Source organism: Sminthopsis crassicaudata, chromosome 1, assembly GCF_048593235.1.
Source record: "Sminthopsis crassicaudata isolate SCR6 chromosome 1, ASM4859323v1, whole genome shotgun sequence".
Taxonomy (NCBI): domain Eukaryota; kingdom Metazoa; phylum Chordata; class Mammalia; order Dasyuromorphia; family Dasyuridae; genus Sminthopsis; species Sminthopsis crassicaudata.
The window spans coordinates 129,192,043-129,216,785 of NC_133617.1; the positions used below are offsets into that span (position 1 = coordinate 129,192,043).

Here is a 24,743-nt window from a genome sequence, read left to right on the forward strand (position 1 = left end):
TTGGAAAAAGAAAATAACTCACTAAAAAAAAAAAAAAAATATATATATATATATATATATATATAGTGAAATGGAAAAAAATTCCACAGATCAAAATAATTCATTTAAAAACTCAATTGGACATATATAAAAAGAACTAAAAAATGTGAGTGAAGAAAATAACTCCTTAAAAATCAGGACTGAATAAAGAGAAATGAATAATTCATTGAAAAACCAAGAATCAATCAAGCAAAATCAAAAAAAAAAAAAAATGGAAAGCTGGAAAATAACATCAAATATTTACTGGGAAAATCTATAGACCTGGAAAATAGATCTAGGAGAGATAATCTGAGGATCATTGGACTTCCTAAAAATTATGATGAAAAAAAGAGCCTAGGTTCTATTTTACAGGAAATCATCAAAGAGACTGTCTAGAGATAATAGAAACAGAAGGGAAAATAGGCAATTAAAGAATTCATCAAACACCTTCTGAAAAAGACCCTAAAAAAACAAACAAACAAACAAACAAAAACAACTCCATGGAATATTGTGGCCAAGCTGTAAAACTATCAGACTAAGGAAAAAATATTGCAAGCAGCCAGGAAAATATGCTGTTGCCGACCTGGGCTTTATCCTTTTCTCTTCTGCTCTACAAGATGCACAATGAGCTCACTCCCTCCATCACCTTAATGCCCATACTTTGTGTCTATTGTTTAAAATCACCTGTGAACAAGCTTGCCAATTAGTCAAGCAATGCCCTGCCTGTGTCACTTTCCTACATACACCCCACCTTGGGGTTAACCCCCAGGGATTACTCCCTAACGAAATATGGCAAATGGATGTCACTTATGTACCAGATTTTGGGAAGCTTAAATTCCTCCATGTGACTATTGACACCTTCAGTGGGCTCCTTTTTGCCACGCTTCAAACTGGTGAGGTCTGCAGACATGTGGTCCCCTGCGTCTTATCCTGTCTTTCAGTCATGGGAACTCCCACCTCCATTAAGATAGATAATTGACCCCTGTTAGGTTCTTACTAAGTGCTAATGAGATAATGAGATATTAGGTTCTTACTAAGTGCTAAGTTGGTACTTGATAATTCTCTAGTTCTGGTCTTTACTAGGAGTTCAACCCCTTTGAATGCTTAGGAGGAGCAAATTCATTGATTGAAGTAATTTTTCCCAGAAGCCCTTGCATTATCTCATGCCCATTTTCTGGGAGGATAAAAGAGGGAAATCACTACTCTGGACAAGAGTTAACGGCAACTGTCTGGAGACAACGGTTCTACAGGACGAAGAATCTGGCCAAGAGATTTGAGTTGACACAACAGATCTCCTTCCAGAGAGTGATTGGCAGCTTCTGGAGACAACAGCACATTACAAATTGGCGTCCACAACGTGGGGCAAGGACTTTTGCTTATCCTGACAAGGACTTATTCTGAGCCCTTCAGAGGAGCTAGACTGGATCATTGCAATTGATCAGGTTATTATACTGGCCAGGCCTTCAAGGCTTTTTGCGCCTCTCTCTCTATTCAACATATTACCGGTATTCCTTATAACCCCCAAGGCTTAGGCATAGTGGAAAAGGCCCATCAAACTCTTAAGAATCTTATTGTGAAAATGAAAAAAGGTACTCTATACCCTATCAAAGGATCCCCTCGAAACCTTGTTAATCATGCCTTGTTCATCCTAAATTTTCTACAACTTGACTCAAAGGGTAAAACTGCAGCAAACTGCCTCTGGCATTCCAACTCTGCTCACAACTATGCCAAGGTTTTGTGGCACGGTCCTGACCCTGTCCTTATCTGGGGTCAAGGGTCTGTCTGCATTTACTCTAAGGAATCAAAATCTGCTAAATGGCTACCAGAACTCCTGACTGAACAGATTGATGACAACTCAGATGATAACTCCACACTCTCTTTCAGAGATCATGGGGACATCCTTCTTCCTGATCCTGCTTGGAATTCCCTTCTTCAATTCACTGGTCAAGAGAGGATTCAGACCACCAGTCAAGAGAGCCGTGTTACTTAAATAATCATATGGGGCTCCTTACAAAAGCAGGGGGGGATATACTACTGTCACCCCAAAATTCTTCTCTGTCACTGGCTGTGGAACCTTTAAGTCTTATTTGTCTAGTGAGGGGGAGTCATTACATATACCAGCTATCAGTGTGTTAAAAAGCCCACCATAGTCCCTCCTTCTAACAACCGATGGGGACCTTGCCGTAAAGGCTGTTCCTTTGCCCAGGCGATGCACTCCTCCTGCTACAATCATGTTCAACAATGTACCCACACAGATGGTAATACTTACCTTACAGCCATACTCCAGAGGTCATTCAGTGGCTCTAGAGAAGGGGACTGGGATTTCTCTCACCCTATGGGTCACAGACCCTATCAACAGGCCTCTTCTCTGGGTACCATAGGAAAAGATATCTGTTGGCCAATCACAGCTCCCATATACATTTCTGAAGGAGCACCACCAACAGACATGGTAAGGGAGGAGGTAGTGCAACACCAGATTGAAGAGTTTATCAGGCAAATGTACCCCCCTTTACGCTATCACCCTCTAGCATTGCCTAAACCACAGAATATAGACCATGACACCCAGACTTCCTCCATCTTAGAGGATACATTTAAAGCATTAAATTCAACTAATCCCACTATGGCAAAAGATTGCTGGCTATGCATGACTCTTGGCACTCCTATGCCCCTCGCTATTCTTGTTAACGACACAATCAAATCCTTACCTATGAACAACTGTACCATTGCACTTCCTTTCCATGTTCAGCCTGTAGGATTTACCCAGCCACTGTGCATAGAGCAAACCCCTCAAAACAATACCTATGATGTTGATGTAGGATTCGTCACTTTCGCCAATTGCTCTTTCCTCACTCCTACTCCTGCCCCTTCTCCCTACCCTAATCCATCCACTGCTACCCCCTCTCCTCTTTGCCCTGCCCCTGATCAGGTGTCTGTGCGCCACAGCAACTTAACTTTTATAGCCCTTCCGGTAAATTGGACTGGCACTTGTGTCCAAACCACTGTCCTCCTTGACATTGATATCATTCCAGGAGATGAACCAGTCCTTCTCCCAAGCTTTGACTACATAGGAGGCTGAAAAAGAGGGCTGTCTTCTTGGTACCTTTACTTGTTGGTCTTGGCATAACAGGAGCAGTAGACTCAGCAGGGCTAGGGGTTACTGTCCACTCCTATGCCAAATTCTCCAACCAACTTATTGATGATGTCCAAGACCTTTCCAGCACTATCAATGATCTTCAAGACCAAATTGATAGTCTGGCCGAAGTAGTCTTGCAAAGTAGACGTGGCTTAGACCTCCTTAATGCAGAACAAGGGGGAATATGTTTAGCCCTCCAGGAGCGCTGCTGTTTTTATGCCAATATGTCTGGAATTGTGTGGGATAAGATTAGGAAGCTCCAGGAAGACCTGGTTAAGCAGTGCAAAGAACTCTTTGACAACCCTCTTTGGAGTGGGTTGCAGGTGATACTTCCATATCTCCTCCCTCTTATTGGACCCCTATTTGCCTTCATTTTGCTTTTATCCTTCGGACCCTGGGCTTTTTGGAGGCTTATGACCTTTGTAAAAACCCAGATAGACAATGTTTTGGCAAAACCCATTCAGGTCCATTATCACCACTTTGAAACCAGTGGTGACCCCCCTGATTCTTATGTGGACATTGGAAGCATTTTGAAGCCATCAAAACCTGGTTAGCCAATGATGAATAAGATTCCCCAAGGATTAGTCAACCTAAGACAGGAAGGAATATACTTGTACATCCTTCCCATGATGGGTAAGGCTTCTCTCCAAGGGAACAACCTAAGCCAGGCACAGGTCGTTGGATGCAATGTTTTTTGAAAACCTTTTCCACATTTATAAAAGATAAAAGGGGGACCTGTGGGAAGCCAGCACTGAGCTAAGGGCAAAGGTCACATTCTCACAGCCTTTTGGGTGCCATACAAATCACCCTCTAGAACAACTCACATCACAAGAACATCCTGTGGTCTAACATCTTTGCTCCAAACCCCACCCCATGTGGGCCTGTGTTAATTACCTACTTCCTTACTGCCCTCTATAAATACTTGTACTCTTATCTGCAATAAACAAGACTTGATCAGAAAGCCTATCTTGTCTCCATTTTTCACGTCTCCTGTCCCCTGTCCTTTCTTCTTTCTTCTAGGATCCACAATTGTCCCTCCGGTTGGGACACTCTATCATAGGCTAACTGCTCTGCTTTGGTTGCAAAGCAGTAGACCAGCAGAATAATTAAAGCCAAAGTAGAGGGTACTCTAAAAAACACCATAACCTAACAGGATCTGGATATACCTATACAAAACTGGAAGTGAGAGAACCAACACAGCTGTGCAGCCACATTCTACAGCACCAGGGCAGTCACGAATCTGCATGGCAGGAGGGCACAACCAGGGGCAGCCTCTAATCTGTACAGTGGGGGGCTCGAAATGAGGCAACAGAACAGCAGACTGTGTTCACCTGGGCAGAGACACTTCTGGTGCCAGGCAGGGCGATACCCAGACCTGAGTCAGTTCCAGTGCAAAACAATTCCCAGAGCACTCCTGCACCTTGGCCACTCTGTGCACCCCATTTGCAGGACAACTACTGCCCATATATCCATCCCTGCTCTGCAGAGAGAGCCAGTAACCTCCTTGCCCTAAAGGCAGACCCTAAAGCAGTCCTCAAACTTTTTAAATAGGGGGGCCAATTCACTGTCCCTCAGACTGTTGGAGTGCCTCACACTCTGTCTCTGCCACCTCAGCCCAGTGCTGGAAGTGTGCGTTGCTAACATGAGTTTAGGTCAAACATCACTTAGGGTCTGATTTTGCCATAGGTGGGCCACATAAATGTCCTCAGCAGGCCGCATCTGGCCTGTGGGCCATAGTTTGAGAACCCCTGACCTAAAGACTTTTTAAAAAATGGGTAAAAAAAATCAAAAGGCAAGATGGCAGAGAGGGCACAAGTGACTTTCTGAGTCTCTGTCATACTCTCATTACCAATTATTAAATTCAGCCTCAAAAATAGTGCTGACTGGTGAAATTCACAAAGATTCCAAGTACAACAACTCACCAGCTGAAGATAATCTGGAAGATCTCCAGAAAAGGTTTCTCCTGAACAGCAAAAGCAGACCAGCACAAGCAGACCAGCACAAGCTGGGATAGAACCAGATTCTAGCATATTGAGCAGACTGGGTGGGAGTGGCCTCTGTGGCTAGAAAATTTACAGAGAGGACTCTATCATAGGCTGACTGCTCTGCTTTGGTTGCAGAGCAGTAGAGCAGCACAGTAACTAAAGACAAAGGTAATCTGGAAGATCACCAGAAAGGGTGTGTCCTGAGTGGCTGGAACAGACCAGTGCAGATGAGAGGCTAACATTTGGAGTGAACTGGGAGCTGGGGGGCCCTCTGTGGTTGGAAGGTTACAGAGAGCTCTGCACCATAGGCTGACTGCTTTGCTTTGGTTGCAGAGTAGTGAAACAGCAGAGAAATTAGAGCCTAGGGTAGAGAGTACTCTAAAGGATGCCAGAGCCTAACAAGATCTGGCTTTGCCCACCCAGGACCAGAAGTGACTCAGTGCAGGCCATAACAGAGCTCTGCAGTGGCATTCTGCAGCTAGGGGCTTTAGAGGAGGGCACTTACAAATCTGCACAGCATGGGGCATAGACCATGGCAGCCTCTAATTGGCACAGTGGGAGACTTGGGCTGGGGCAGTGGAATTTTCCCAGGTCCACTATGCTCCCCAGGCAAACACACTTCTGGTGCTGTGAGGGTTAGGGCAACTGTTAATACTCAAAGTTAGCTTTTGGAGAGGACAGTGATATTTTCACTGCTCAGCCTCTACCCCCAAGGCAGTTGCTAATCCACACAACGGTGCTCCTCACAGGGCACTTCTGCAGCTCGGCCCATGATACTCAGGCCTGATTCAGAGTCACTTCCAGGGTGAAGCTTTTTCCAGAGCACTCCTGAAGCTCAGCCACTCTTTGCATCCCATTGAGAGAATAGCTACTGTACATGTACTTATCCCAGCTCTGCAGAAGAAGCTGGTAACCTTCTTGCCCTGAAGGCAGACCCTGAAAGCTTTTAAAAAGTGAGTAAAAACATCAAAAGGACAATCAATAGCATCTGTACAGAAAGATAACAGGTTTTCAACCCCTAGGAGACTAATAGCAAACAATCTCCAGACAATACCCTAAAGGGGGACGTAACCTGGTCCCCATCACACAAGGCTCTCCTAGAAGAGATTATTAAAAATCTCAGAAGGCAGTTATAAGAAGAATGGGGAAAGGAAAGAGAAGCTATGCTCAAGAGAGTAACAAATTCCTGAAAGATGAATTAGAAAAGGTAAAGAATTCTCAAGAAGTGCAGTGAAACAGAATTTATGAATTGGAAAAGGTAAAGAAATCATAGGAAAGAAGTAATTGTGAATTGGAAAAGATAAAGAACTCCCAAGAAAGTAACACTTGTGAATTGGAAAAAGAAAATAACTCAGTAAAGAAAAAAATTAGTGAAATGGGAAAAAATTCCATAGAGAAAAAAAACTTATTTAAAAACTCAATTAGACATATACAAAAAGAAGTTTAAAAAAATCTAAGGAAGAAAATAACTCATTAAAAATCATAACTTAATAAATAGAAATGAATGATTTATTGAGACATTAAGAATCAGTCAAGCAAAACCAAAAAAAAAAAAAAAAAAAAAAAAACTAGGAAAAAATGTTAACTATCTACTTGGAAAAACAAGAGACCTAAAAATAGATCTAGGAGAGATTATCTGAGGATCATTGGACTTCCCAAAAATTATGATGAAAAAAAGAACCTAGATACTATTTTACAAGAAATCATCAGAGAACTGCCCAGATGTAAAAGAATCAGAAGTTAAAATATGCAATGAAATAATTCATTGAACACTTTATGAAAAAGACCCTAAAATCAAAATTCCAAGGAATATTGTGGGTAAATTTCAGAACTATCAAACTAAAGAAAAAATATTACAAACAGCCAGGAAAAAAAAATCAAATACTGAGATGCCACAATAAGGATCACTCAAAATCTGGCTGCTTCCACATTAAAGGATTGAAGGGCCTGGAATTTGATATTTCAAAAGTCAAAAGGACTTGGAATGCAGCCAAGAATAAATTACCTAGGTAAGCTGAGCATTTTCTTCCATGGAAGAAGATGGTCATTTAATGAAACAAATGAATTCCATTTGTTTCTAATGAAAAAAACCAATCTAGGGGGCGGAGCCAAGATGGCGGAGAAGAAACAAACGACTCTGTGAACGTCCTCACTCCCTCACAACCAATTAGATAAATTAAGTCTCAAAATAAGCCCAGGACTGATAGCTACCACAAGGACTGGAAGCACGACTTACCAGCTGAAGAGAATCTGGAGTTTCAACAGAAAAGGTCAGTCCCCAGGGGAAGAAGAAGAGAGACCAGCACAGACAGCTGGGTGCTAGCATACTCTGCCCATTGCGCTGGGAAGGGCTCTGGGATCAGAGAAGCCACTGAGATAAAGGAATCTGGCACAGGCTGTTAGCTCTTCTTTGCTAATTATTTAGCAGTTCAGAAGAGAAAGCCAAAATACTTTAAAAACTCAGATTAGATTTTCCCCGGATCCTGGAGGTGACTCAGCAGACAGCAGATCTCGGCACCAGGGGGCGTGGCCTCTAGCTACCACCTGAGAATAGTTAAAGAGATTGACAAGTGGGCAGATACGGCCCAAGGCAACACACACTGCCTAGTTTAGCTGGAGGGAGTGGAACTCAGCTCCAGGAAGTCCCAGAGAAGCAGGACCTTTGAACTAGGGACCGCGGTTTCCGGCAGACACTTCCAGTTTGAGCACAGGGGCTTTTCACATCACCTGCTGCAGACATCCACTCCCCACCAGGAAGCATAGGCTGGGCTTTGTGCTGCCTTTACTGTTCAGTCTCAACCTCAGGGAAGCCGCTAAAACACAGCGCCCTCAGGGCACAGCAGTGCTAATCACCTCTGAGGCACTTCCAGGGAGGGGGTGGGGAACTCTCTCCCAGAGCTCTCTCTTAGCTCAGGCAATAGAACGGCTGCATCCATCCGGTCTGGGAGGAAGCTGGTAAAGAAGTAAATAAATAATTTCCTACCCCAGGAACAGACCCCAAAAGATTTTTAAAATATGAACAAAAAAGCCAGAAAAACTATAGATTCCTTCTATACAGAGAAAGAGCAGGTATCCAACCCCGAGGAAGTTAACAGCAGAGAGACAGCAGATAACAACCTAAAGGGGAACGATTCCTGCCCCCCATCACATAACTCTCTCCTAGAAGACACTATTAAAAAATTAAGGGAGTTTGAAGAAAAATGGGGAAAGGAAAGGGAAGCAATGATAGAGAATAACAACGTCCTGAAATTGGAGTTGGAAAAAATAAAGAATTCACAGGAGATGCAGGGAAACAAAATTTATGAATTAGAAAAGGTTAAAAAAACACAGGAAAGTAGGATTTCTGAATTGGAAAAGATAAAAAAGTCTCAAGAAAATAGAATTTCTGAATTGGAAAAAGAAAATAATTCTCAAAAAAAAAATTAGGGAAATGGAAAAAAATTCAATAGAGCAAAATAATTCATTTTAAAACAAAATTGGGCATTTATAAAAAGGACTAAAAACTGTGAAAGAAGAAAATAACTCCTTAAAAGTCAGGATGGAACAAATAGAAATGAATGACTCACAGAGAACCCAAGAATCAGTCAAACAAAAAAAAAAAAAAATGAGAAGCTGGAGAACAACGTCAAATACTTACTGGGAAAATCTATAGACCTGGAAAATAGATCTAGGAGAGATAATCTGTGGATCATTGGACTTCCAGAAAACTATGACCAAAAAAAGAGCCCAGATACTATTTTACAGGAAATTATCAAAGAGAACTGTCCAGAGATAATAGAAACAGAAGGGAAAGTAGATGTGGAAAGAATTCATCGAACTCCTTCTGAAATAGAGCCTAAAAAAAGAACACCATGGAATATTGTGGCTAAGCTGCAGAATTACCACACAAAGGAGAAAATCCTGCAAGCAGCTAGAAAAAAACAATTTAAATACCAAGGTGCCACAATAAGGATCACCCAAGATCTGGCTGCCTCCACATTAAAAGATACAAGGGCCTGGAACCTGATATTCCGTAAGGCAAAAGATCAAGGACTGCAAACAAGAATGAACTACCCAGCTAAGTTTAGCATCTTTTTCCATGGAAGAAGATGGTCATTCAATGAAACAGAGGAATTCTATATGTTTCTAAGAAAAAAACCAGACTTAAACAAAAAATTTGATCTACATCCACAAGACTGAAGAGAAACAGAAAAAGGTACACGGAACCCTTGAGAACTGTAACTCTGTTGTGGGTATATAAAAAGTACTCAAGGATAATTTGATTTTACTGATATAAAAGAAAAAAAGGGGGGGTGTAGTAAAGGGAAGGAGGTCGATTCAGAAAAAGGGGAAGGAATGATAAAAAGAGGGAAACTACATCCCAGGAAGAGGCATAGAAAATACACCATATCTGAGGGAACTTAGTGAGGGGGAGAATCATTGTGTGAATCTTACTCTCATCAGGAGAGGCTCAAAGAGTAAATAATTAACATATTTGTTTTTCAGAGAATTTTCTCTCACCTCATTAAAAGGGGGGAGAGGAAAAGGGAAAAGGAAAAGGAGAATAAGTGAAGGGACTTGGAGGAAGGGGGGAGGGATCCTAAAAAAAACAAAAAAAGAGGGAGGGTTGTGCGGCACAAGGGGGGTCTGTAAATTAAATATCGGGTAGGGGGATCAGGGGGGTCAAGGGAAAAAAGCATAATCTGGAGATAATACGATGGCAGGAAATACAGAATTAGTTATTTTAACTGTAAATGAAAATGGGATGAACAATCCCATCAAACGGAGACAGATAGCAGATTGGATCAAAAAGCAGAACCCTACAATATGTTGTCTACAGTAAACACACTTAAAGCAGGGAGATACATACAGAGTAAAGGTAAAAGGATGGAACAGAGCCTATTATGCTTCAGGTAAAGCCAAAAAAGCAGGGGTAGCCATCCTTATCTCAGATCAAGCAAAAGCAGAAGTAGATGTAGTTAAAAGAGATAAGGAAGGAAACTATTGAATTAATAAATAAAACCAAGAGTTGGTTTTATGAAAAAGTCAATAAAATAGATAAACCTTTGGTAAATCTGATCAGAAAAAAGAAAGAGGAAAATCAAATTGTTAGTCTTACAAATGAAAAGGGGGATCTTTCCACCAATGAAGAGGAAATTAGAGAAATAATGAGTTACTTTGCCCAACTTTATGCCAATCAATTTGATAACTTAAGTGAAATGGATGACTTCCTCCAAAAATATAGGCTCCCTAGATTAAGAGAGGAGGAGATAAATTGCTTAAATAGTCCCATTTCAGAAAAAGAAATAGAACAAGCTATTAATCAACTCCCCAGGAAAAAATCCCCATGGCCAGATGGATTCACATGTGAATTCTACCAAACATTTAAAGAACAATTAGCCCCAATGTTATATAAATTATTTGAAAAAATAGGGGATGAAGGAGTCCTACCAAACTCCTTTTATGACACAGACATGGTACTGATACCTAAACCAGGTAGATTGAAAACTGAGAAAGAAAATTATAGACCAATCTCCTTAATGAATATTGATGCTAAAATCTTAAATAAGATATTAGCAAAAAGACTTCAGAAAATCATCTCCAGTACAATACACTATGATCAAGTAGGATTTATTCCAGGAATGCAGGGCTGGTTTAATATTAGGAAAACTATTAATATAATTGACCATATTAATAATCAAATTAATAAGAACCATATGATCATCTCAATAGATGCAGAAAAAGCATTTGACAAAATCCAACATCCATTCCTACTAAAAACTCTCGAGAGTATAGGAATAAATGGACTATTCCTTAGAATAATCAGGAGCATATATTTAAGACCTTCAGTAAGCATAATATGCAATAGAAATAAACTGCAACCTTTCCCAGTAAGATCAGGAGTGAAACAAGGTTGCCCACTATCACCATTACTATTCAATATAGTACTTTAGAAACGCTAGCCTCGGCAATAAGAGCCGAGAAAGAGATTCAAGGAATTAGAGTAGGAAATGAGGAAATTAAACTATCACTTTTTGCAGATGACATGATGGTATACTTAGAGAACCCCAAAGACTCTGCTAAAAAGCTACTAGAAATAATTCAAAATTTCAGCAAAGTGGCAGGATACAAAATAAATCCACATAAATCCTCGGCATTTTTATATATCACCAACAAAATGCAACAGCAAGAGATACAAAGAGAAATTCCATTCCAAACAAATGTTGAGAGTATAAAGTATTTGGGAATCCATCTACCAAAGAAAAGTCAGGAATTATATGAGAAAAACTACAAAACACTTGCCACAAAAATAAAATCAGATTTAAATAATTGGAAAGACATTCAGTGCTCTTGGATAGGCCGAGCGAATATAATAAAGATGACAATACTCCCCAAACTAATCTATTTATTTAGTGCTATACCAATCAGACTCCCAAGAAACTATTTCAATGACCTAGAAAAAATAACAACAAAATTCATATGGAAGAATAAAAGGTCGAGAATTGCAAGGGAACTAATGAAAAAAAACTCAGAGGAAGGTGGTCTAAGTGTACCTGATCTAAAGCTATATTATATAGCAGCAGTCACCAAAACCATTTGGTATTGGCTAAGAAATAGACCAGTAGATCAGTGTAACAGATTAGATACAAAGGACAAAAAAGGGTACATATATAGCAACCTAATCTTTGACAAACCCAAAGATACCAACATTAGGGATAAAAATTCATTATTCGGAAAAAACTGTTGGGAAAACTGAAAATTAGTACAGCAGAAATTAGATATGGATCCACACTTAACACCATATACCAAGATAAGATCAAAATGGGTCCATGATTTAGGCATAAAGAGGGAGATAATAAATAGATTAGAGGAACAGAGGATAATCTACCTCTCAGACTTGTGGAGGAGGAAGGAATTTATGACCAGAGGAGAACTAGAGATCATTATTGATCACAAAATAGAAGATTTTGATTACATCAAACTAAAAAGTTTCTGTACAAATAATACTAATGCAAACAAGATTAGAAGGGAAGTAACAAATTGGGAAAATATTTTTAAAAACAAAGGTTCTGACAAAGGTCTCATTTCCAAAATATATAGAGAACTGACCCTAATTTATAAGAAACCGAACCATTCTCCAATTGATAAATGGTCAAAGGATATGAACAGACAATTCTCAGAGGAAGAAATTGAAACTATATCCACTCACATGAAAGAGTGTTCCAAATCACTACTGATCAGAGAAATGCAAATTAAGACAACTCTGAGATACCACTACACACCTGTCAGATTGGCTAAGATGACAGGAACAAATAATGATGAATGTTGGAGGGGATGTGAGGAAACTGGGACACTAATACATTGCTGGTAGAGTTGCGAGAGAATCCAGCCACTCTGGAGAGCAATCTGGAATTATGCTCAAAAAGTTATCAAACTGTGCATACCCTTTGACCCAGCAGCGCTACTACTGGGATTATATCCCAAAGAAATACTAAAGAGCAGAAAGAGACATATATGTGCCAAAATGTTTGTGGCAGCTCTTTTTGTTGTAGCTAGAAACTGGAAGATGAATGGATGTCCATCAGTTGGAGAATGGTTGGGTAAATTATGGTATATGAAGGTTATGGAATATTATTGCTCTGTAAGAAATGACCAGCAGGAGGAATACAGAGAGGCCTGGAGAGACTTAAATCAACTGATGCTGAGTGAAATGAGCAGAACCAGAAGATCACTGTACAATTCAACAACAATACTGTATGAGGATGTATTCTGATGGAAGTGGAAATCTTCAACACAAAGAAAAACCAACTCACTTCCAGTTGATCAATGATGGACAGAGGTAGCTACACCCAGAGAAGAAACACTGGGAAGTGAATGTAAATTGTTAGCACTAATATCTGTCTGCCCAGGTTGAATGTACCTTCGGAATCTAATGTTTATTGTGCAACAAGAAAATTATATTCACACACATGTATTGTACCTAGACTATATTGTAACACATGTAAAATGTATGGGATTGCCTGTCATCGGGGGGAGGGAATAGAGGGAGGGGAGATAATTTGGAATAATTTGGAAAAATGAATACAAGGGATAATATTATAAAATATATATATAATAAAAAATTATTAAGTAAAAAAAAAAAAAAGAAAAAACCAATCTAAACAAAAATTTTGATCTCCAACCACAAGACTCAAGAAAAGAAGAAAAAGGTAAAAAGAACTCTTGAGAACTGTATTTCTGTTGTGGATATACATAAAGAGTACATGTATAATTTGATATTACTGATATAACATAACAAAGTGAAGTAGAAATGAAAAGGGGATAGTGTCAGAAAAGGGGAAAGGAGAGATAAAAAGAGGGAAACTACATACCACAAAGAGGCACAGGAAACCTATCATATCTGAGGGAATTTACAGAGGGGGAGGAATAGTGTGTGAATCTTACTCTCATCAGAGTTGCCTCAAAGAGAAAATAATTGATATATTTGTTTTACAGAGAAACTTCTCTCACTTTGTTAAAAAGTGAGAGAGGAAAAGGGAAAACTGTAAATGTGAATAGTATGAACTCTCCCATAAAGTGGAAGCAGATAGCAGACTGGATCAAAAGTCAGAACCCTACAATATGCTGTTTACAGGAAACACATTTAAAGCAGGGCGATATATGCAGAGTAAAGGTAAAAGGCTGGAGAAGAATTTGTTATGCTTCAGGTAAAGTCAAAAAAGCAGGGGTAGCCATCCTTATCTCAGATCAAGCAAAAGCAAAAATTGACCCAATTAAAAGAGATAAGGAAACTATATCTTGCTAAAGGTAGCATAGACAATGAAGAAATATTAATACTAATCATATATGCATCAAGTGGTATAGCATCTAACTTCCTAAAGGAGAAGTTAAGAGAGTTGCAAGAAGAAATAAACATATATAAACAGAATATAATAGTGGGAGAGCTCAACCTTACACTGTCAGAATTAGATAAATCAAACCACAAAACAAATAAGAAAGAAATTAAAGAGGTAAATAGAATATTAGAAAAAATTAGGTATGATAGATCTTTGGAGAAAACTGAATGGTGACAGAAAGGAGTATACTTTCTTCTCAGCAGTTCATGAAACCTATTCAAAAATTGACCATATGTTAGAACATAAAGACCTCAAAATTAAATGCAGGAAGGCAGAAATAGTAAAATCATTTTTTTTTTCAGATCACAATGCAATAAAAACTACATTCAACAAAAAGTTAGGGGTAAATAAACCAAAAAGCAATTGGAAACTAAATAATCTTATCTTAAAGAATAATTTGGTGAAACAGCAAATTATACACACAATTAATAATTTCATTCAAGATAATGTCAGTGATGAAACATCATACCTAAATTTGTGGAATGCAGCCAAAGCATTAATAAGGGGAAATTTTATGTCTTTAGAGGATTGCTTGAATAAAATAGAGAAAGAGAAGATCAGTGAATTGGGCTTGCAACTTAAAAAGCTAGAAAAACAACAAATTAAAAACCTCCAATAAAATATTAAACTTGAAATTCTAAAATTAAAATGAGAAATTAATAATATTTAAAGTAAAAAAAACTATTGAATTAATAAACAAAACTAAGAGTTGGTTTTATGAAAAAATAATAAAATAGATAAACCTTTGGTAAATCTGATCATAAAAAGGAAAGAGGAAAATCAAATTGTTAGTCTTAAAAATGAAAAGGGAGAACTTTCTACCACTGAAGAGGTGGAGTTACTTTGCCCAACTTTATGCCAATAAATTTGATAACTTAAGTGAAATGGATGACTACCTCCAAAAATATAGGCTTCCCAGATTAACAGAGGAGGAAATTGCTTAAATAGTCCCATTTCAGAAAAAGAAATAGAACAAGCTATTAATCAACTCCCCAGGAAAAAATCCCCAGGACCAGATGGATTTACATGTGAGTTCTACCAAACATTTAAAGAACAATTAGCCCCAATGCTATGTAAATTATTTGAAAAAATGGGGAATGACTGAGTCCTACCAAATTCCTTTCATAACACAGACATGCTATTGATACCTGAACCAGGTAAGTTGAAAACAAAGAAAATTATAAACCAATCTCCCTAATGAATATTGAAGCTAAAATCTTAAATAAGATATTAGCAAAAAGACTACAGAAAATCATCCCTAAGATAATATACCATGATCAAGTAGGATTTATACCAGGAAGGCAGGGCTGGTTCGATATTAGGAAAACAATTAGTATAATTGACCATATTAATAACCAAATTAACAAAAACGATATGATCATCTCAATAGATGCATAAAAAGCATTTGATATTTCGCTCAATTAATTAAACTCTCCAATAAATTAAATTATTATAACTCTCTAATCTCTCAGTTTCTCTAGAATTACATTTTTTAAAAAGGATAAATAAAAAAATCCTTGTAATATATGCATAAACTTTATACCTCTTATTATGTGAACAAAAAAAGACATTCTCACTGAAATAGCCCAGGTGACAAAATTCAGAACAGCCAAGGTGTTCATAATTTGAAAGTGTTTATTACTGGCCAGGACAGACCTCTCAGTACAGTCCCATCTTGAACAGAAGTAGAGACAGCCTAATAAGCATTCTTGTTCAGCCTTGCAGTTACATTTGACATCAAGCATTGACTCAACTCAACAAGGGAAATAGGGGGAGCTTACAGGATGCAAGGAGAATATACAATGGCAGATGTTGACATAGATTAATGAAATAGGTCAGGGTTAACTGACATTGTTAGGCAAGCATTGTATAGAACACTTCTCTGAACATGATTGAGCAAGCACTCTGTAGAGCAAAACACTTCCCTTAATTTTGTTGAGCAAACATTTTTTCTATAAGCCTAAGGCCCCTTGACCCAGGACTGAGGGTCAGCATGGGGGGTCATGACTATGACTATAGTCATGTTGTCCATTTCACTCCCCCATTTTTATAGTCATAGTTGTGACTCATCTGAGGCAAATGGTGAAAACTGGTATGGTCCCTAACCCTACAAAGAATGGTAGTGTTGGGTTAAGGCGCATCCAACAAGAGGAGGTTAAGTTAGGACTAATCTGATTTAGGAAAGCAGACAGCATCCAGGGTGTCCAGCATGGGGGAGGGATCTAGGCTACCAGGGTGTAGGGCTTGTGGATTGTCTTTCTGCACACATTATTGCTAGGCACCTCATTAGGGCTATGGGATACGGGTGAGGGGGAGGCCCGTTTTCCTTCAAGGATGTGGTCATTAAGCACAGGATTAGGCCCGATAGAAAGGGAGGGAGTCAGTATGATGGTCTTCTATAGGGTGAAATAGCCCCCATTATCACATACCTTTGAATAGACCTGGAGGCCCCATGACTTTCCAGTCGGCCAATAGTCAGCGGTCTAAGTTTTGATATGAAAGGTCATTGGGTTACAAGAGCCTACTTTACAGGTTGGATTTTTAGGGCCCACTCATATCAGATTGATATTTGGGTCCTTGCCTTCCCTGCCTAGCCAACCGGCAATAGTCTCACAACCCCAGGTTCCGCAATGGAATTGATCTTTTCCCTGACATTTTGAGGGCCCATCTGAGGGGCATACATTGAAACCATGATCCTGGAAGGCCTGTTCATGCTCCTCAGGTGCTGGAACCCTTCTCCCACAGGCTGGATCTGTGTTCCATTTCCTATCATCATTAGATCAAGTCATTGTATTCTTACTCCCCCAATCATTTACCATATTCCAATTTTAGGGCCTAATACAGAGTTTAGATCAAAATATAGGATAGGATGGTCGTATGTGGCACTGAAGGCTACTACTGCCCCATCAATGGTTCGAGTCAATGTCCAGTTATATCGAGTAGGGAGGTAAAGATTATTCCCTAAAGCTAGTGGTAACAAGACAGAAATTAGGAAGAACATTATTACTTAGGTAGGTGCAGTTTCAGGACTCCAGAGGGAGTGGATATACAGACGTCTAGGGCCTCCATTTTCTTGACGTGTGACTGGTGAATCCAGGCCTTTCATCCTGCTACTTTCACAGCTGAAGGGTTACTGAGTATCACTTGGTAAGGTCCCCCCCACCTGGCTTCCAGGGAACATCCTCAGGGCAACTTCCTGGTGAAGACCCAATCTCCCGGTCTGATGTCCAGGTTTGTCAGAGATGCAGGAGATTCATTCAGGTTTGGCTGCAGCACAGTACAAGTTCTTTAGAGCACCCTGGACTTCCAATAGGGCCTGTAAAGACTTAAGACAAGATTTATTAGTGAAATTGAGGGGGGCCCTACATGGGGAATGATAGGAGGAGGTGCCCCAAACAGAATCTCAAAAGGAGAGAGAGAGAGAGAGAGAGAGAGAGAGAGAGAGAGAGAGAGAGAGAGAGACAGAGACAGAGACAGAGACAGAGACAGAGACAGAGACAGAGAGAGAGAGAGAGAGAGACAGAGACAGAGACAGAGACAGAGAGAGAGAGAGAGAGAGAGAGAGAGAGAGAGAGAGAGAGAGAGAGAGATGGATTAGAAGTACACCAGGCCCAGAGCAAGGAAAAGGGAAAGAGACTCATCCAGGACTCACCAGTTTCAAGCTTAAATTTAGTAATGTATTTTTTGAGAGTCCTATTCATCCTTTCTACCTGCCCTGAACACTGGGGTCTGAAAGCACAGTGGAGCTTCCACCTAATTCCCAATAGTCTGAATAAAGCATGGATTATCTGAGAGGCAAAAGCTTTCCATTGTCTGATCCAATGGAGTTAGATAGCCCAAATCTAGGAGCTATTTCAAAGAAAAGCTTCTTATCTACCACTGTTGTGGTTTCCTTCCTCTGGCCATCCAGTGAAGGTATCTATGAATACCAAGAGGTATTGGTATCCCCAGACCCCTGTCTCCATTTTAGTGAAATCCACTTCCCAATGTTCTCTGGGAAGGGTACCCCTAAACCTGTTTGCAGGGACTGGCTGGTGTAGGGTTGGGTTAACTTTGACACACTCCAGGCATCTTTTTGCCACTGATTCTGCCACTTGCTTCATCCCAGTACCATAAAAGTGGTGGAGTAAGAGTTCATAGAGCCGAGTGCCCCCCAGGTGTGCAATGCCATGCATGCTCATTATGAAGGGTCAGAGCACTGTCCTTGGAAGTATTACCTGGCCTTGGGGAGTTCTTTTCCACCCATCTAATCCAATTATTCCATCCACATTGTTGCAGGGGTAGAATTCCCTTGGGGCTTTGGACTGTGGTTATGGAGCCAGTAGTGATGACATCTCTGATCACAGCCACCTGAGCTGCTGCATTCGCAGCTTGGTTCCCTTTTGCAACTGGGTCCTGCTGTCTGGTGTGGATCAGAATATGTATGTATTACTGCAACTTCTTTTGGGAGCCATACCACATCAAGCAGGGCTTGGATCTGATATTTATTACTCACTTCTTTTCCCGCTGAGGTCAACAAACCCCTTTATTGATAGACATTGCTGTTTATGTGAACAGTTGCAAAAGCATACCTGCTGTCCGTGTATATGTTAACATGGTGCCCTTCAGACAAGCAGAAAGCCTCAGTGAGCAAAATGAGCTCGGCCTGTTGTGCAGATATGCTGGGAGGTAAGGTGGTATCCCAGAGGACTTTACCTTGTGAACAACGGCCGCATCTGCTTTCTGGACTCCATTCACAACCAGACTGCTCCCATCTGTGAATAAAACCAGGTCAGGACTGACAATCAGGGTATCTGACAGTCCTGGCCATGAATTGTGGAGTGAGTCAAGCACATCGAGGCACATGGAAGCCCAAGGAGAGGTCCTGAAGGAGTATTGTCAGGTAGGAGAAGAGCCAGGTTCAAGGAGACCAGGGAAGTGAAACTGATCTTAGAGGCTTTGAGAGAAGCCGCTGGTAGTGAGCAATACAAGAATTAGATATCCATCTGGCGGTGGGAATGGAGCAATTGCTTGAGGTTATTTGAGGCAGAAATCATCAAGGCCTGACCAAAAGTCAGCTTAAAAGCCTCCTTGACAAGGATGGCAACAGCAAAACTAGAGCGGAGGCAAGGGGGCCACAGGATTATGCTGCTTAGACAAGTAAGACACAGGCTGAGTCCAGGGCCCCAGGGATTGGGTCAAAACCCCCTTGGAAATGCCCAAAGATTCTGCCACAAGAAGATGGTACGGCTTGGATAGGTCTGAAAGGGCGAAAGGCAGGAGAAGGAAGGAGTTCAGCACAGGGCAGCAAAAGCATCTTGCTGAGCTTGTTCCCAGAAAAAATCAGCCACCAAGTGGGCTAGAGCAGCATATAGTGGTTTGGCTATTTCTGCAAACCCAAGAATCCAAAGGTGGCACTACCCTGCCATGCCCAGGAATTCCCGAAGTTCACGCCGAGTCTTAGGGGGAGGCATGCCGAGGATGGCAGCCACTCTGCCTTGTGATAGTAGTCATTCCCCCTTTGAAACAGTGAAACCCAAATAAACAACAGTTTGTAAGCACAGCTGAGCTTTCTTACCAGAAACTCGGTACCCAATTTGACCCAGGAGCTGGAGGAGGTGGAGGCGGCATCACGACACAAATCCCAAGTTAGAGCTGCCAGGAGAAGATCATCAACATATTGGAGGAGGGTAACTGAGGTGAATGCCGTGCAGAATGGGACTAGGTCAGAATGCCAACACTGCTCCAAAGACAGTGAGGGAGTTCTTGAACCCCTGTGGTAACCAAGTCCAGGCAAATTGTGATACAATCTCTGTATGGGGGTCAGTCCAGATGAAAGCAAAGAGATGCTGACTTACAGGAACCAGTGGAATAGAAAAGAGAGCATCTTTCAGATCCAAAATGGTATACCACACATGGCCAGGGGTCAAGAGAGGAGAGAAGTGTATAAGGCAGGGGTCCTCAAACTACGGCCTGCGGGTATAGTAACAGTTAGTACTACAAGTCCCAGCTTGACTCTATCATTGTCATTATGCTGTAATGACAATGTAACAGCTTCCTCTCTAGTGCATGTTGTGGTACTGACTGCTATTGTTGTCCAGAATGAGGCTCCTGGTACCAGGCCGTGGCCCTGTATCCATAGTGACCTCTTATCTGGCTGCTGTGGTCATCAGTTTTATCATTGTGTGCATGTTCTGTAGTTTCATAAAGAGATGGAATATTGCTAACATATGTCATCACCTTATAATCACTGGGGGTCTGACCTTAGTGCCCCCTACTTATCCTAAGTATGAGGGGGTGCAGAGCTGGTATACTGCTTCATCCCCCTCCAGATTCTTAAGGTCCCCATACACTTGTGCAGCTTCAAGTCACATGATGACCTCCCCTGGAAGCCCCAATGTACAATTTGTCATTGAAGCTTGGAATCCCTTAGAAATAATGATGTCGACTTCCGGCCAAGATGGCTGCGTGGAGGCAGACAGCTGCTTGAGCTCCTCATTTTCTCTCAGAACTTACTTCATGACAAGCCTCTGACTTAATGCTTGACCCAGAAAGAAATCCACAAATAATCACCAAGAGAAGACATCCTTGAAAGTCGCCAGAAAAGGTCTGTGTTTGCTCTGGAGAGGATCATTCAGACTGGGCACAGACTGAGGGCAGGCAGCCAGAGCAAGACAGGCAGCTCACACAGCTCAGACCAGGGGGGGAGGGGTGTGATCTCTGCCGTTTCTGTGAAAGGGCTTTTGCCCCAGTGTGGATGCTCCGTCTTGGCAACAAGCCAGGAGCAACGGAGAGGGTGTAAACACCGGAGGTGAAGATTAAAACCCCAGAAAGCCAGAGCCGGGCCACCCCCAACCCCCACCTGGACTGACTCGGTGCGTTCTCGGAGCCTCAGAGCACAGACTCAGTACAGTCATTGCTGTTCTGTTAGTGGCTCTCTGCTGCCCTACCCCCAGTCTGTAGAGGAAGCCCATTAATACCATCCAGCCCCATCCCCTGCAAAACAGACCAATTGTTTCTCTTGTCAGTTTGTTTTCTTTGATTCCTACTCTGACAAAATGAACAAAAAATTCAAAAGGGCTCTAACCATTGACAGCTTCTGTGTGGAGAGGGAGCAGCCTTCAAATGCTGAGGAGACTAGGAACAGACTGTCCCCAGATGTATCCCCTGGGAGGGATATAAGCTGCTCCTCAATACAAAAGAACCTCATAGAGGAAATCAAAAAGACTCTCACAAGAGAGCTGGAAGAGAAAAGGGAAAAGGAAAGGGAAGCTTGGCAAGAGAGCCTGGAGAAGTCATCCCATGCATTCAAAGACAGAGTGGATAAAGAAATCAAATCATTGAGAAACAAGATTAGTGAGCTGGAAAAGGTAAACAACTCCAAGGAAAACAAGATTAGTGAGCTGGAAAAGGTAAACAACTCCAAGGAAAACAGGATTAATGAGCTGGAAAAGGCAAACAACTCCAAGGAAAACAGGATTAGTGAGCTGGAAAAAGAAATCAGCTCTCTAAAAAATAAAATGGATAAAATGGAAAAAAATTCCATAGAAGATAAAAACTCAATTGGACAATTACAAAGAGATATAAAAAAAGTGAGTGAAGAAAATACATCATTGAAAATTAGACTGGAACAAGTAGAAATGAATGACTCAAGGAGAAACCAAGAGGGAGTCAAGCAAAACCAGAGAAATGAAACAATTGAAAAGAATGTCAAGTACCTTACCAGAAAGACAACAGACCTGGAAAACAGATCCAGGAGAGACAATTTGAGAATAATCGGACTCCCTGAAAAATGGGAGGAAAAAAAGAGCTTGGACACCATTTTCGAGGAAATTATCAACGAGAACTGCCCAGACATTCTGGAAACAGAGGGTAAAATAGACACTGAAAAAATTAATCGATCACCTACTGAAAGGGACCCTAAAATCAAAACGCCAAGAAATATAGTGGCCAAGTTCAAGAACCATCAGACAAAGGAAAAGATATTGGAAGCTGCTAGAAAAAAGCAATTCAGATATGGAGGATCCACAATAAGGATAACCCAGGATCTAGCAGCGTCCACATTAAAAGAACGAAGGGCCTGGAACATGATATTCCGAAAGGCTAAGGAACTTGGTATGCAGCCAAGAATAACGTACCCAGCAAGAATGAGCATCGTTTTCCAGGGAAGAAGATGGACATTTAACAAAATAAATGAATTCCATCTATTTTTGATGAAAAAACCAGACCTACATAAAAGGTTTGATCTTCAAATACAGAACTCAAGAGATTTCTAAAAAGGTAAAAAGAAATCTTGAGAACTATACTTCTGTCAAAAAAATATGTAAAGAACATATGTACAATTTGTCTTAGAAACTAGAGGTGGAAAGGAGATTATATCGTAAAAAAGTGTAAAGTGGTGGTACTATATCTCATGAAGAGGCAAAGGTAACCTATTATATCTGAGAGAAAGAAAGGAGGGAGATGAACATAGCGTGTATCAATAGACATATTCGATTTATGGTGAAACTTCTTCCACTTCATTGAAAAGTGAAAGGGAAGGAGTAAGCTAAGGGGCAGGGAATACAGTAATTTCGAGGAAAAGGGGTAAAATAAGGGGAGGATCTTTAAGGTGGGGGAGGGATCCTAAAAAGGGAGGGCTGTGAAAAGCAAGTGGTGTTCACCAGTTTAATACTGGATAGGAGGGTAAAAGGGAAGGAAAGGGGAAAAGCATAAGCAGGGGTTAATAGGATGGCAAGCAATATAGAATTAGTCCTTCTAACCATAAATGTGAATGGGGCAAACTGCCTCATAAAGAGGAAGCAGTTAGCAGACTGGATTAAAAGTCAGAATCCTACTATATGTTGTTTACAGGAAACACACCTGAAACAGGGTGAGACATTCAAACTAAAAGTAAAAGGGTGGAGCCGAATCTATTATGCTTTAGGCAAAACCAAAAAAGCAGGAGTAGCCATCCTCATCTCAGATCAAGCAAAACCAAAAATTGATCTAATTAAAAGAGATAAGGAAGGGCATTATATCCTGCTAAAGGGCAGCATCAATAATTAAGCAGTATAAATATTAAACATATATGCACCAAGTGGTGCAGCATCTAAATTCTTAAAAGAGAAATTAAGAGAGCTGCAAGAGGAAATAGATAGCAAAACTATAATAGCGGGAGATCTCAACCTTGCACTCTCAGAATTAGATAAATCAAACCACAAAATAAATAAGAAAGAAGTCAAAGAGGTAAATAGAATACTAGAAAAGTTTGATATGATAGATCTTTGGCGAAAGCTAAATGGAGACAGAAAGGAATATACTTTCTTCTCAGCAGTTCATGGAACCTATACAAAAATTGATCATATACTAGGGCATAAAAACCTCAAAATCAAATGCAGTAAGGCAGAAACAGTAAATGCATCCTTTTCAGACCATAATGCAATCAAAATAACATTTAATAAAAAGCTAGGGGAAAATAGACCAAAAAATAATTGGAAACTAAATAATCTTATACTAAAGAATTATTGGGTAAAACAGCAAATCATAGACATAATTAATAACTTCACCCAAGAAAATGACAATAATGAGACATCATACCAAAATGTGTGGGATACAGCCAAAGCAGTAATAAGGGGAAGTTTTATATCTCTACAGGCTTACTTGCATAAAATAGAGAAAGAGAGGGCCAACAAATTGGGCTTACAACTAAAATTGCTAGAAAAGGAACAAATTAAAAACCCCCAGACAAACACAAAACTTGAAATTCAAAAAATAAAAGGTGAGATTAATAAAATTGAAAGTAAAAAAACTATTGAATTAATTAATAAAACTAAGAGTTGGTTTTATGAAAAAACCAACAAAATAGACAAACCCTTAGTAAACCTGATTAAAAAAAGGAAAGAGAAAAGGCAAATTGATAGTCTTGAAAATGAAAAGGGTGAACTCACCACTAATGAAGAGGAAATTAGAACAATAGTTAGGAGCTACTTTGCTCAACTTTATGCCGATAAATTCGATAACTTAAATGAAATGGAAGAATACCTTCAAAAATATAGCTTGCCCAGATAGATTAACAGAGGAAGAAGTAAGTAGTCTAAATAGTCCCATCTCAGAAAAAGAAATAGACCAAGCTATTAACCAACTTCCTAAGAAAAAGTCCCCAGGACCAGATGGATTTACAGGTGAATTCTACCAAACATTTAAAGAACAACTAACTCCAATGCTATGTAAACTATTTGAAAAAATAGGGATTGAAGGAGTCCTACCAAATTCCTTCTATGACACAGACATGGTACTGATACCTAAACCAGGTAGATCGAAAACTGAGAAAGAAAACTATAGACCAATATCCTTAATGAATATTGATGCTAAAATCTTAAATAAGATATTAGCAAATAGACTTCAGAAAATCATCCCCAGGATAATACACTATGACCAAGTGGGATTTATACCAGGTATGCAGGGTTGGTTTAATATTAGGAAAACTATTAGTATAATTGACCATATTAATAATCAAATTAATAAAAACCATATGATCTATAGATGCAGAAAAAGCATTTGATAAAATCCAACATCCATTCCTACTAAAAACGCTTGAGAGTATAGGAATAAATGGACTATTCCTTAAAATAATAAGGAGCATATATTTAAAACCTTCAGTAAACATCATATGTAATGGCGATAAACTAGAACATTCCCCTGTAAGATCAGGAGTGAAACAAGGTTGCCCACTATCACCATTATTATTCAATATAGTACTAGAAACTCTAG

At 40.1% G+C, this 24,743-nt stretch overlaps 1 protein-coding gene across 3 annotated transcripts in view; it reads right to left on the minus strand.

The window, feature by feature from the left end:
* Window positions 1-24,743, minus strand: part of LOC141542405 (nonsense-mediated mRNA decay factor SMG5-like) — a 74,349-nt gene that overhangs the window by 11,243 nt on the left and 38,363 nt on the right. The window contains exons 1-4 of one of the 3 annotated variants that reach the window (XR_012482140.1): window positions 19,570-20,641; window positions 18,708-18,766; window positions 18,230-18,414; window positions 15,556-17,337 (exon numbers count right to left, since the gene is read on the minus strand). The gene's annotated coding sequence lies outside the window, so the exon portion shown is untranslated. Of the gene's footprint in view, window positions 1-5,073; window positions 5,209-15,555; window positions 17,338-18,229; window positions 18,415-18,707; window positions 18,767-19,569 lie in introns of those variants that run through there. The other 2 variants (XR_012482141.1, XR_012482142.1) reach the window with 2 other exon arrangements.